Source organism: Solanum dulcamara, chromosome 6 (genome assembly GCF_947179165.1).
Source record: "Solanum dulcamara chromosome 6, daSolDulc1.2, whole genome shotgun sequence".
NCBI classification, from domain to species: domain Eukaryota; kingdom Viridiplantae; phylum Streptophyta; class Magnoliopsida; order Solanales; family Solanaceae; genus Solanum; species Solanum dulcamara.
Genome location: NC_077242.1, coordinates 16,729,849 through 16,740,319, shown reverse-complemented (window position 1 = coordinate 16,740,319; position 10,471 = coordinate 16,729,849). Strand labels below are relative to the sequence as shown.

The following is a 10,471-nucleotide window of genomic DNA, read 5'->3' as shown; positions in this document are numbered from 1 at the left end:
CCAATCTAAACAAAGCCTTCTTACTCATCTTAGATTATGAAAGTCAGAGAAACCTGGTCCATACAAGTTCAGATGCTTCTCTTCATAGGACTATTGAAAGTACATCCTTATTCAGCCAGAAAGCATCTACTCATGGAAGTGGTAACTTTGGATATCAATAAAGAGGTGGTGATGGTCATCCACATAAAGGACATTATGACTCTCAATACAAGCCCCAGTCTCAGAAGCCTCAGAAAGTTGTATGTGAAGTGTGTGGATATAGGGGACATACTAAGGAGAATTGTTTCCAAAGGCTATCCTGTTGGGTGGAGATCAAAGAAGAAAGGTGGAGGCACTAGTTCCTATGCCAATCAAGTTGAAGTCTCTCAACCTACTAACTGTGCCATGTCCACTCTGAATCCTTCAGCTCCAGCAACTTTCTTCACACAAGATCAGTATCAGCAGATTATCCAGATGTTGTCAAAAGAAAGTGAAAATGCAGGGGAGCACTCAGCTAAAGCAGTTATTGTAGGTAGTATCTTGTCTGCCTTAGTCTCCAAATATGCTCCTATGGATTGGATAGTTGACACTGGAGCCACAGATCATATGACAGCTAATCTTGATGTGCTTGATACAGTTCAACCTGTGCCTAGCTCTGAGAGGAGAGAAGTTTACCTCCCTACTGGTAATGTAGCATTAGTTTCACACACTGCGAGAACTAAAGTACTTGGTAGTTAAAGTATTAGTAATATGTTGTTTGTTCCAGACTTCAAGTGTAACTTACTGTCTGTGTCACAACTTACCAAAGAACTTCAATGTATGGTAGCTTTCTTTCCTGATTTTTGTATTTCTCAGAATCTCTCTAATAGACTGGTCAAGGGGATTGGTAGAGAAGATCAAGGTATTTACATCCTCAAGGAAGGTCTCATCAACTCAGTCCCTGCCTTTCCTCCCTCAGCACATTCAACAAATACTTTTTCTGCTCCAGCAAGTAAATTTAAATCTGTTTCCTTGTGGCATAGAAGATTAGGTCATGCTCCTATAGACATAATAAAGAAGTCCATTGTTCTTGATATTGTTCATACTACTATGCATTTACCTTGTACTGTCTGCCCTTTAGCTAAACAAACTAAGCTCCATTTTCTAGCTAGCTCTCATATTTCTAAATCAGTGTTTGAACTTGTTCATTGTGATATTTGGGGCCCTTACAGAGTACCAACTCATTCTAGAATGAAGTACTTTGTTACTATAGTAGATGATTTTTCCAAATTTACTTGGCTATTTCTTATTACCTCTAAAGCTGATACTATAGTGGTGTTGAGAAAGTTTTTTGGACAAGTTCTCAATCTTTTTTCTACTACTGTTAAAACTTTTAGGACTGATAATGGCAGTGAGTTTCTTAGTCATGACTTCTAATCTCTACTTTCTACTCTTGGTATCCTTCATCAGAGTACCTATGTCTATATACCTCAACAAAATGGTGTTGCTGAAAGGAAGCATAGAACTATCCTAGATATGGCTAGAGCCATCAAATTTCAAGCTAGCATACCTTTGAAATTTTGGGGTGAGTGTGTCACTACTGCTTTCTACATTATTAACAGACTTCCCTCCAAACTTCTTTACTACAAATCGCCCTTTGAATTACTACATTCATCACCCCTTCCCTCTCACATATAAGAACTTTTGGTTGCTTATGTTATGCTGCATGCCCAAAGATCTCAGACAAATTTGCACCTAAAGCCATTTCTGCAGTCATGATGGGATACTCTCTGTCATAAAAGGGTTATCTCTTATATGATTTGCACTCTAAATCTATGTTTGTTAATAGAAATGTAATGTTTAAGGAGGATATTTTTCCATTCAAAGACTTGCAAGCCTCCTTTAATCCTGTCTTTCCTGTTCTTACTCTACCTACACAAATTGTTGATCCTCCTCCTGAGTCACAGTCTCCCTCTCCTTTATTATCTTAATCTCCTTCACCTCCTCATCAATCCTGCTCAGACCATTCCTCACCTCCCTTTGATCTTTCTATTACTCCAACAGTTCTTCCTCCTAGGAAGTCCTCTAGACAAACTAAACCTCTCATGTGGCTTCAGGACTTTGTCACTACTCACCATAGCACCTCCTCTTCATATTCCATGTCTGATCATCTGTCCTATATTTATTTGTCTCCACCTTATGTTCATGCTCTGGCTGCCCACTCAGCTATCACTGAACCTACCTCATACTCTAAATCCTCTCTTGATCCTAAATGGATCCAGGCTATGGAACTTGAGATTGCTGCCTTGCCGGTAATCATACTTGGAGTGTGGTGGACTTTTCCCCTAGCAAGAAACATATTGGCTGCAAGTGGGTATACAAAGTGAAGTACAAGGCTTTAGGTGAGGTTGAAAGGTTTAAGGCAAGGCTAGTATCCAAAGGGTACAGTCAACAAGAAGGTCTTGACTACACTAAGACCTTCAGCCCTATTGCTAAGATGGTCACAGTTAGATCCATTGTTGCTCTTGCTGCTTCCAAAGGCTGGTGCATTCACCAAATGGGTATTCACAATGCCTTTCTCAATGGTGATCTCTTGGAAGAGGTATACATGACTATTCCTGCTAGCTTTGCAAGACAGGGGAAGTAGGGTAAAGTTTGCAAACTCCACAATTCACTCTATGGCCTTAAACAGGCTCCTAGGCAATGGAATCTAAAATTAACAAAAGCCTTGGTATAGCTGGGGTTCATTTAGAGACAATATGACTACTTATTGTTCACTAGACAAGTTGAAGGTGACATTGTTATTGTACTGGTCTATGTAGATGATCTCTTAATCACTGGCAACAAGCAAAATCTGATAGACTGCACAAGGAGGGACCTACAAAAATAATTCAAGATGAAGGACCTAAGAGAACGTAAATTTTTCCTAGGAATTGAGGTTGCAAGATCAAGCAAAGGAATACATTTGTCTCAAAGAAAATATGCACTAGAGCTAATAGCTGAGACTGGTCTAGGGGGAGCCAAACCTGCAGCTACACCACTTGAACAAAATCTGAAATTAACTTTTGTCAAGTATGATGAAGCTGTTGCTCCTAAAAGAGAACATGAAGACCCTGCACTGAAGGATCCTGATAGATATCAAAGGTTAGTAGGAAGACTCATCTATCTTACCATGACTAGGACTGATCTTGCATTTTCAGTTCAGAAGTTGAGCCAATATATGCATTGCCCCAAGGAATAACACATGGATGCAGCACTCAGGGTAGTCAGATATATTAAAGAAACTCCAAGTCTTGGACTCTTCATGCCATCAGAAACCACAGAAAAACTCCTTGCCTACTGTGATTCAAACTGGGGTGCATGTCTAGAGACTAGGTGGTCTGTCACTGGTTATTTAATCAAATTTGGTGAAGCTCTCATCTCTTGGAAGTCTAAGAAACAAGAGACAGTCTTTAGAAGTTCAGTAGAGGCTGAATTCAGGAGCATGGCAAACTGTACAGCTGAGGTAACTTGGCTGATTGGCTTATTCAAAGAACTTGGCATTCAAGTTGATCTTCCTGTTAGAATGGTGTGTGACAGCAAATCTGCAATACAAATTGCAGCAAATCCAATATTTCATGAAAGGACCAAACACATAGACATAGATTGTCATCTTGTAAGGGAAAAGATATGTCAAGGAATCCTGAAAACTGAATTCACTCACACTAAAGATCAACTTGTTGATATACTCACAAAGAGCCTTGGCAAAGCACAACATCAACTACTTCTAAATGGCTTAGGAGTCATGGACTTGTTTAGTCCATGAGCTTGAGGGGGAGTGTTGACTAAGGGTCTAGTTAGTCAAGTTACCATGGCTAATTAATGGTAATTAAACTAACCAAGTGGTTAGTAGGTTGTTAGAAACTAAGTGGTTAGTAGGTTGTTAGAAAAGTAGTTAGTAGTGTACATATACTCAATACACAAATAAGAGGCATTTGATATATACATGTATTATGTGATGAAAAGAAATAGATGAGATATTTTTTCCTCTCTCCTCATTCAGTCTTTCCTCTCTCTTCTTCTCTTCTCTTCTCTTCTCTTCTCCTTTCCTCCGTGAATGAATGCTTGAGTTTAACCTCCATTAATGTAGTTTTAGCTCTACTCTTATTGATGCAATTTCTCATTATCTTTCTTGTTTTACTAGATCAAAGAATTTATAATTGATTTGCTTGTTTCACTGCATCGCGTCAAATTGTTAGAGAAGTGAGAAGTCACATATTTATTTTATGACCATTTTTTTATTGGGTAAATCGAAAATTGAATCGTTAACAATCAAAAACCGATAAAAAATATCTTATTGGTTTAGCCTATTTAAAAACCAAAAATCGATAAACCGAACCGATAATACATAAAACCAAACCGAACTGACCGATCCCACAGCATGCCTTAGCTTGTGCTATCATGCTAGGTGTATATCTAGTATTTTATCGTGTGAACATTCTAGTTCTTGTGCCTGTTTCTTTCTTTTCTTCTATGTCTTGGTTTTATCGTGTAAACATGTTTAACAGTTTGAGGACCTGTTCCTTTTGTGTGTTCTAATGGGTTTCTCTCAGGCTAGCTCCTTTTGAAGTGCCATTTTCTTTATAAGCTTAGAATCATGAAAAGCACTAGATGTGATGTCTGATTTCTTTCTCCATCCTTTCTTCAGAATTTTTGGGTGAATTATACCTCTAGTAGGGGTTGATGTTTCCTTATTTCTTTTATTTTCTGAATTTTCACATTTTTGAGTGTGAACCTGTTCCTTTAGACTAGCCTTTTTCTCCTTCAGGTTCTCTTCTTTTTTTGCTACGAGTATTTTTTGTGGCCTTTTTCTACCCCCGAGTCACCTTGTAGCAACTTTGATATATATATATATATATATATATATATATATATATATATATGTTGGGGAATTAACGAAAGAAAGAGCAATGTATGAGAAGAAGACAATTACAGAGAGGGTACGTTTTTCATTCATTCTGATAAACAAAGTTACATAGGACTCTTTAAATAGGAGCCCGTTTGGATTGGCTTTAAGTTGGTCAAAACCAACTTAAAGCCCCTTTTTAGCTTTTGGACGTGTTTGCCTAATGCTGACTTTAAGCCATAAAGTTCTTAAAGTCAGTCAAAAATGAAAAGTTAGGATTCTAACTTTTTTTTACTTTTATATCCCTTGTATTTTAACTAAATTCCCAAACTACTTTTTTTTTATTCTTTTAACCCTAAAATTCACACCATAAGCACTTTTATCCAAACACTCAACTGCTTATTTATAAAAATAACTTTCAGCACTTCAAAGTTCTAAAAGCACTTCATACATAAAAGTTACTTTTTTTAAGTCAATCCAAACGGGCTCTAGGAATTAAAAAACTCAACCAACTAGAGAAACTTACGAAATACATGTCCCACTAAATTAACCAATAATAATCCACTAATCTAAATATTAGCAACTAATAAAGATCTGCTTTGACTCAACTAGGACTCCTAACAAACGTGTTACTCTGCCAACTAAATAGGAACCATTAATTACCTTTGAATCAATATAAAACACTCCCCCTTGATTCAAATTAACAAACTTCAAGTTTCTGCCTGAATGATCATGCTTGGCTTGTGGGAGTGCCTTGGTGAGAACATCTGCAATTTGATCCCTTGTACCGCAACACTTCAACTCTATATCACCTTTTGATGTGTGGTCACGAATGAAATGATAACGGATGTCGATGTGCTTTGTTCTGCTGTGAAAATCCGGATTCTTTGTCATTGCAATTGTTGCCTTGTTATTGCAGAATATTTTTATCGCACCCTCTTGCCGATGGAAAACATCAACTAATAATCTTCGTAACCATAAGGCCTGACATACTGCTGAAGTTACAACAACATACTTTGCTTTCGATGATGATAATGCAACCACATCCTGCTTCTTTGAACTCCAAGGAATCGCTCCAGATCCTAAACTGAAAACATTTTCAGAAAGTACTCTCTCTGTTATCTATACTTCCTTCCCAATCACTATCTATACCCTTTCAAGCTGAAATCCACATCTTTGGAGTACCAAATTTCGAAATCAACGGTCCCAGCAACATAACGCAAAACTCTTTTGGCATCACCAAGATGTTGGTTGGTAGAACAATGTATATACCTAGACAACATACTAACAGAAAACAAAATATCAGGACGAGTATGTGATAGGTAGTTCAAACCTCCTATCAAGCTTCTATAGTGACTAGGATCGGCAAGATCTGTGCCATCTTCAAGCTGAAATTTTTCATTTGCATTCATGGGTGTGGCAGCCACTTTACAATTATGCATACCAAATCTGAACAAGAGGTCTTTTGCATACTTCATTTGAGAAACAAAAATCTCATCTTCTACTTGTTTCACTTGAAGACCAAGAAAATATTGCAAAATACCTAAATCTGACATTTCAAACTCCTCCATCTTGCAAGATTTAAATTCAGCAACTAAAGTTTCACATGAACCTTATAAATTATGTCATCCACATAGAGACAAACTATCAAGAAATAACTCATACCTTGTTTCTTTACATATAGCGTAAGCTCATTTTCGCTCCTTTAAAATCCATTCCTCAGAAAGTATTGAGTCAATTTTGTTGTACCATGCCTGTGACGCTTGTTTTAGCCCATAAATGGCCTTCTTGAGCTTGTATACTTTTTTCTCATTGCCACTAGTAACAAAACCCTCAGGTTGGGAAATATAAACCTCCTCTTCCAAATCCCCATTTAAGAATGCAGATTTAACATCAAATTGATAACGGGCCAGCTTAGTTAGCAGCCAAAGATAAGAGTATTCTCACTGTTTCAAAGAGAGCAACAGGTGAAAACGTTTCATCGTAATCAATATCTTGATGTTGTGCATATTCCTTAGCTACGAGCCTTGCTATGTATCTTTGTATGCTCCCATCTGCGTGACACTTGATTTTGAACATCCATGTGAGTCCAATGGTTTCCTTTCCTTCCGGTAGATTTACCAACTCCCATGTCTGATTCTAGTCAATTGCTAGCATCTCTTCTATCATTGTATTTTTCCATACTTGACTCTCTGCATCTTCCTTAAAACAAGTGGGTTCTGCAACATACAAAGCAAAAGAACAATTTTCATAAATCTTCCTCAACAATCTGAATTTCGCTAGTGGAGTCTCACTTGAAGAGTCTATTGAAGAAGAATTGCTGCTACTTCTTTGGGGGGTTATGCAATGATCACTTGCTGGAGCAGAGGTGCTTGATTGAGGAATAGAAAGGCTGCTACTTGCTGGAGAAGAACTGGATGAGTTCCCTGGAATGAAAACTGCTGCAGGTTCTTGCTCAAAAACTTCATCAGTAGGCGACAATTTAATATTCGAACTAACATTCCCAGAATCAAAGTTCCATCTAGCATCTTCATTAAACATAACATTTCTACTGATCACAATTTTGCCACTCAGTGGATCATATAGCTTATAAGCTTTGGATTGTGTGCTATATCCAACAAAGATACATTTTTTTGACTTTTCATCAAGCTTATATCTAGCATGTGAATTCACCAAAGAATAAGCTATATATCCAAAGACACATAAGTGGCTTACCTTGGGCTTGCTACCTCTCCATGCTTCATATGGTGTTTGATTAAGAACAGATTTGGTGGGTGAAATGTTCAGTACGTAGACAGCAATAGCAACAGCTTCAGGCTAGGAACACCTCTAGCTTGCATCATGCTTCTGCCCATTTCACCGACTGTCTGATTTTTTCGTTCAGCTACACCATTCTGATCCGGTGTATATGGTGCTGTGAGCTCTCTGTGAATACCATTTCCTTACAAAAGGTGTTGAATTCATTTGACATAAATTCACCACCTCTATATGTTTGAAGAATCTTGATTCTTAAACCACTTTGCCTCTCAACAAAAGACTTATATTTCTTGATATTATCAAATGTTTCAGATTTGAATTTCAAAAAATATACCCAACTCATTCGACTATAATCATCTGTAAAAAGCAGAAAGTATCGACTTCCACCTAAGGACTCAACACTCATAGGACCACATAGATCAGCATGCACCAGTTCAAGAAAAACAGAAGCTCTGACTTGCCTACAGGAAATGATTTTCTATTTTTCTTCCCATACACACATCCTTCACAAAATTCAAGAGCATCAATTCTAGGCGAACCAAAAACCATATTTCTACGACCTAATAATTGCAACCCCTTTACGTTCAAATGACCATACCGCAAATGCCACAAATTAGCTTCTGTACTGCCTTTGGTAATTAATGCAAAACTTTTAAAATTAGAAACTTCAAGTGGAAACATTCTATTTTGAGTCATTTGAATGTCAACAATTGTGTCCTAAATTTTTATCTTGAATGCTACAGGAATTGTCATCAAACAAAATAGAGGATCCACAAGTCATCAATTGCCCAACACTCGATAAGTTATGGGCCAGACAAGGAACTTATTGCACAACATGGAGAAGTTTTACATTACCATGAGAAGTTTTTAGAGAGATTGTACCTTTTACGTTGACTTTCATTGCCTTGTCATTTTCAAAACGAACTTCTGACTTCTCTGATTCATCAAGTTCTCTGAACAGTGACCTTTTGCCAGATATGTGATTAGACCAACCACTATCAATGATCCATTCATCATCGGAACCATCATCTACTGAGGAGAGAGCCATAAACAAATTACCCTCCTTCTGTTGTTACTCAGTGAAATTGGCATGTTGTTGATCCTTCTATTTAGTCCAGCAATCAGCTTCCTTGTGCCCCATTTTTCTGCAATAGCGGCACTAAATATTGCTCTTAAACTGCCGGTGGTCACCACCAAATTGAGCTCATCCTCTGCCATGACCTTGACCACAGAAACTCTGCCTCTGTATCCTCTAACATTTGAAACTTTTGATTTGCCTTTGAAAGAAGACTCCCCCTTGATCAGAAATGCCTTCTCTTCACCCTTTTCTTGAGAAACATTCAGTCTATCCTCATGAACTTGCAATGAACTCATCAATTCATCAAAATAATAATTAGATAAATCATGGGACTCCATAATGACATCTACGACAAAATCAAATCTTATATTAAGACTTCTCAAAACTTTAGAAACTACAGTTTCATCAATAATTTTGTCACCGTATGCCTTCATATGATTAACAATTGTACTCACCCGAGATAAGTAGCCTTGCACAGATTCACTACTTTTCATGGCTGGAGTTTGACAGTCATTACCTTTGTCGAGCCGTGAATTCTTTATTCAGAATATCCTAAGCCTGCTTTGAGGTTTCTGCAGCAGCTATTCTAGAAAAGATTGAGTCATGCATCGCTTGCTGGACGTAAAATAGAGACTTGGAGTCCTTTTTGTTCTCCCGCAACCTTTGTGCTTCATCTTCCTCAGCATAATCATTCTCCAGCAAATCCCACAATTCTTGAGACTTGAACAAAGTCTTCATCTTTATGCTCCAGAATTCATATTTATCCCCATTAAAGATGGGAAGTAGTTGCTGAAATGTGGTAGATGCTCATTGGTAGCCAATTTTTTTGCCCTCAATCTTGATTTTTCTTCTTGCTCTTGCCTTACCTCCCAATTTAACCTAACCTGGATAGAGAGAAAAATTAAAAATACACTATTGGTTTAACTCTCTCTCTCTCTGATATCAAACTTGTTTGGGAATAGAAGAAAGAAAGAGCAATGTATGAGAAGACGACAATTGCAGAGAAGGTACGTTTCATTCATTCTGATAAACAAAGTTACATAGGACTCTTTAAATAGGAATTAAAAAACTCAACGAACTAGAGAAACTTACGGAATATATGACCCACTAAATTAACCAATAATAATCCACTAAGCTAAATATTAGCAACTAATAAAGATCTCCTTTGACTCAACTAGGACTCCTAACAAACGTGTTACTATTCCAATTAAATAAGAACCACTAATTATGTTTGAATCAATACCCAACAATATATATATATATATATATATATATATATATATATATATATATATATATATATATATATATATATATTCTCAAGAGTTTCCATTACCATGTGAGCCATATACTACAAATTCCTTTTGGAGTAGAAATGGATTACATCCTTGATTTTTTCGAAGCTTGCATTGATTTCATCTTCTTTTTGGAATTGAGTTAGCTCTTAATGTTATCCTTCTCTTTCTTTGAGATTTTCTTTTGTCTTTTGTGATCCTCCTTTAATACTGCAGTCCTAGATTTGTCTTTCGAGATGTCTATAGCTGTTTAAAATGTTTCTCATTTATTTTTAATAGTGATGCGTGAGAAGATTTTGCTGAACTCATTAAGACTACTACCACATATTTGTATCTTTCTTGATTTGACTTTTAATTGATTCTCTTGGTCTAGGGAATTTTCTTGTTTTTCTTGAGTAACATTTCATAGTTTGAGATTTTCACCAATAATAAAATCTTTCATTCTTACCTTCCATCAATTGTAATATTTGTTATTGAAGTCTGATGGCATTTTAGTAG

At 36.9% G+C, this 10,471-nt stretch overlaps 1 long non-coding RNA gene across 3 annotated transcripts; it reads right to left on the bottom strand.

Annotated features, from left to right (window-relative positions):
- Positions 1–5,216: 5,216 nt before the first annotated feature.
- Positions 5,217–9,803, bottom strand: LOC129893330 (uncharacterized). 3 transcript variants are annotated; one of them, XR_008767417.1, is made up of 4 exons: positions 8,483–9,803; positions 7,138–7,784; positions 6,509–7,062; positions 5,217–6,127 (listed from the first exon to the last, which is right to left on the bottom strand). It is a non-coding gene; the product is annotated as an uncharacterized LOC129893330 (long non-coding RNA). The 3 variants fall into 3 exon arrangements; XR_008767416.1 differs by having other exon boundaries at positions 6,509–7,784; XR_008767418.1 differs by having other exon boundaries at positions 5,217–6,115; positions 6,509–7,784.
- Between the last annotated feature and the right edge of the window lie 668 nt (positions 9,804–10,471).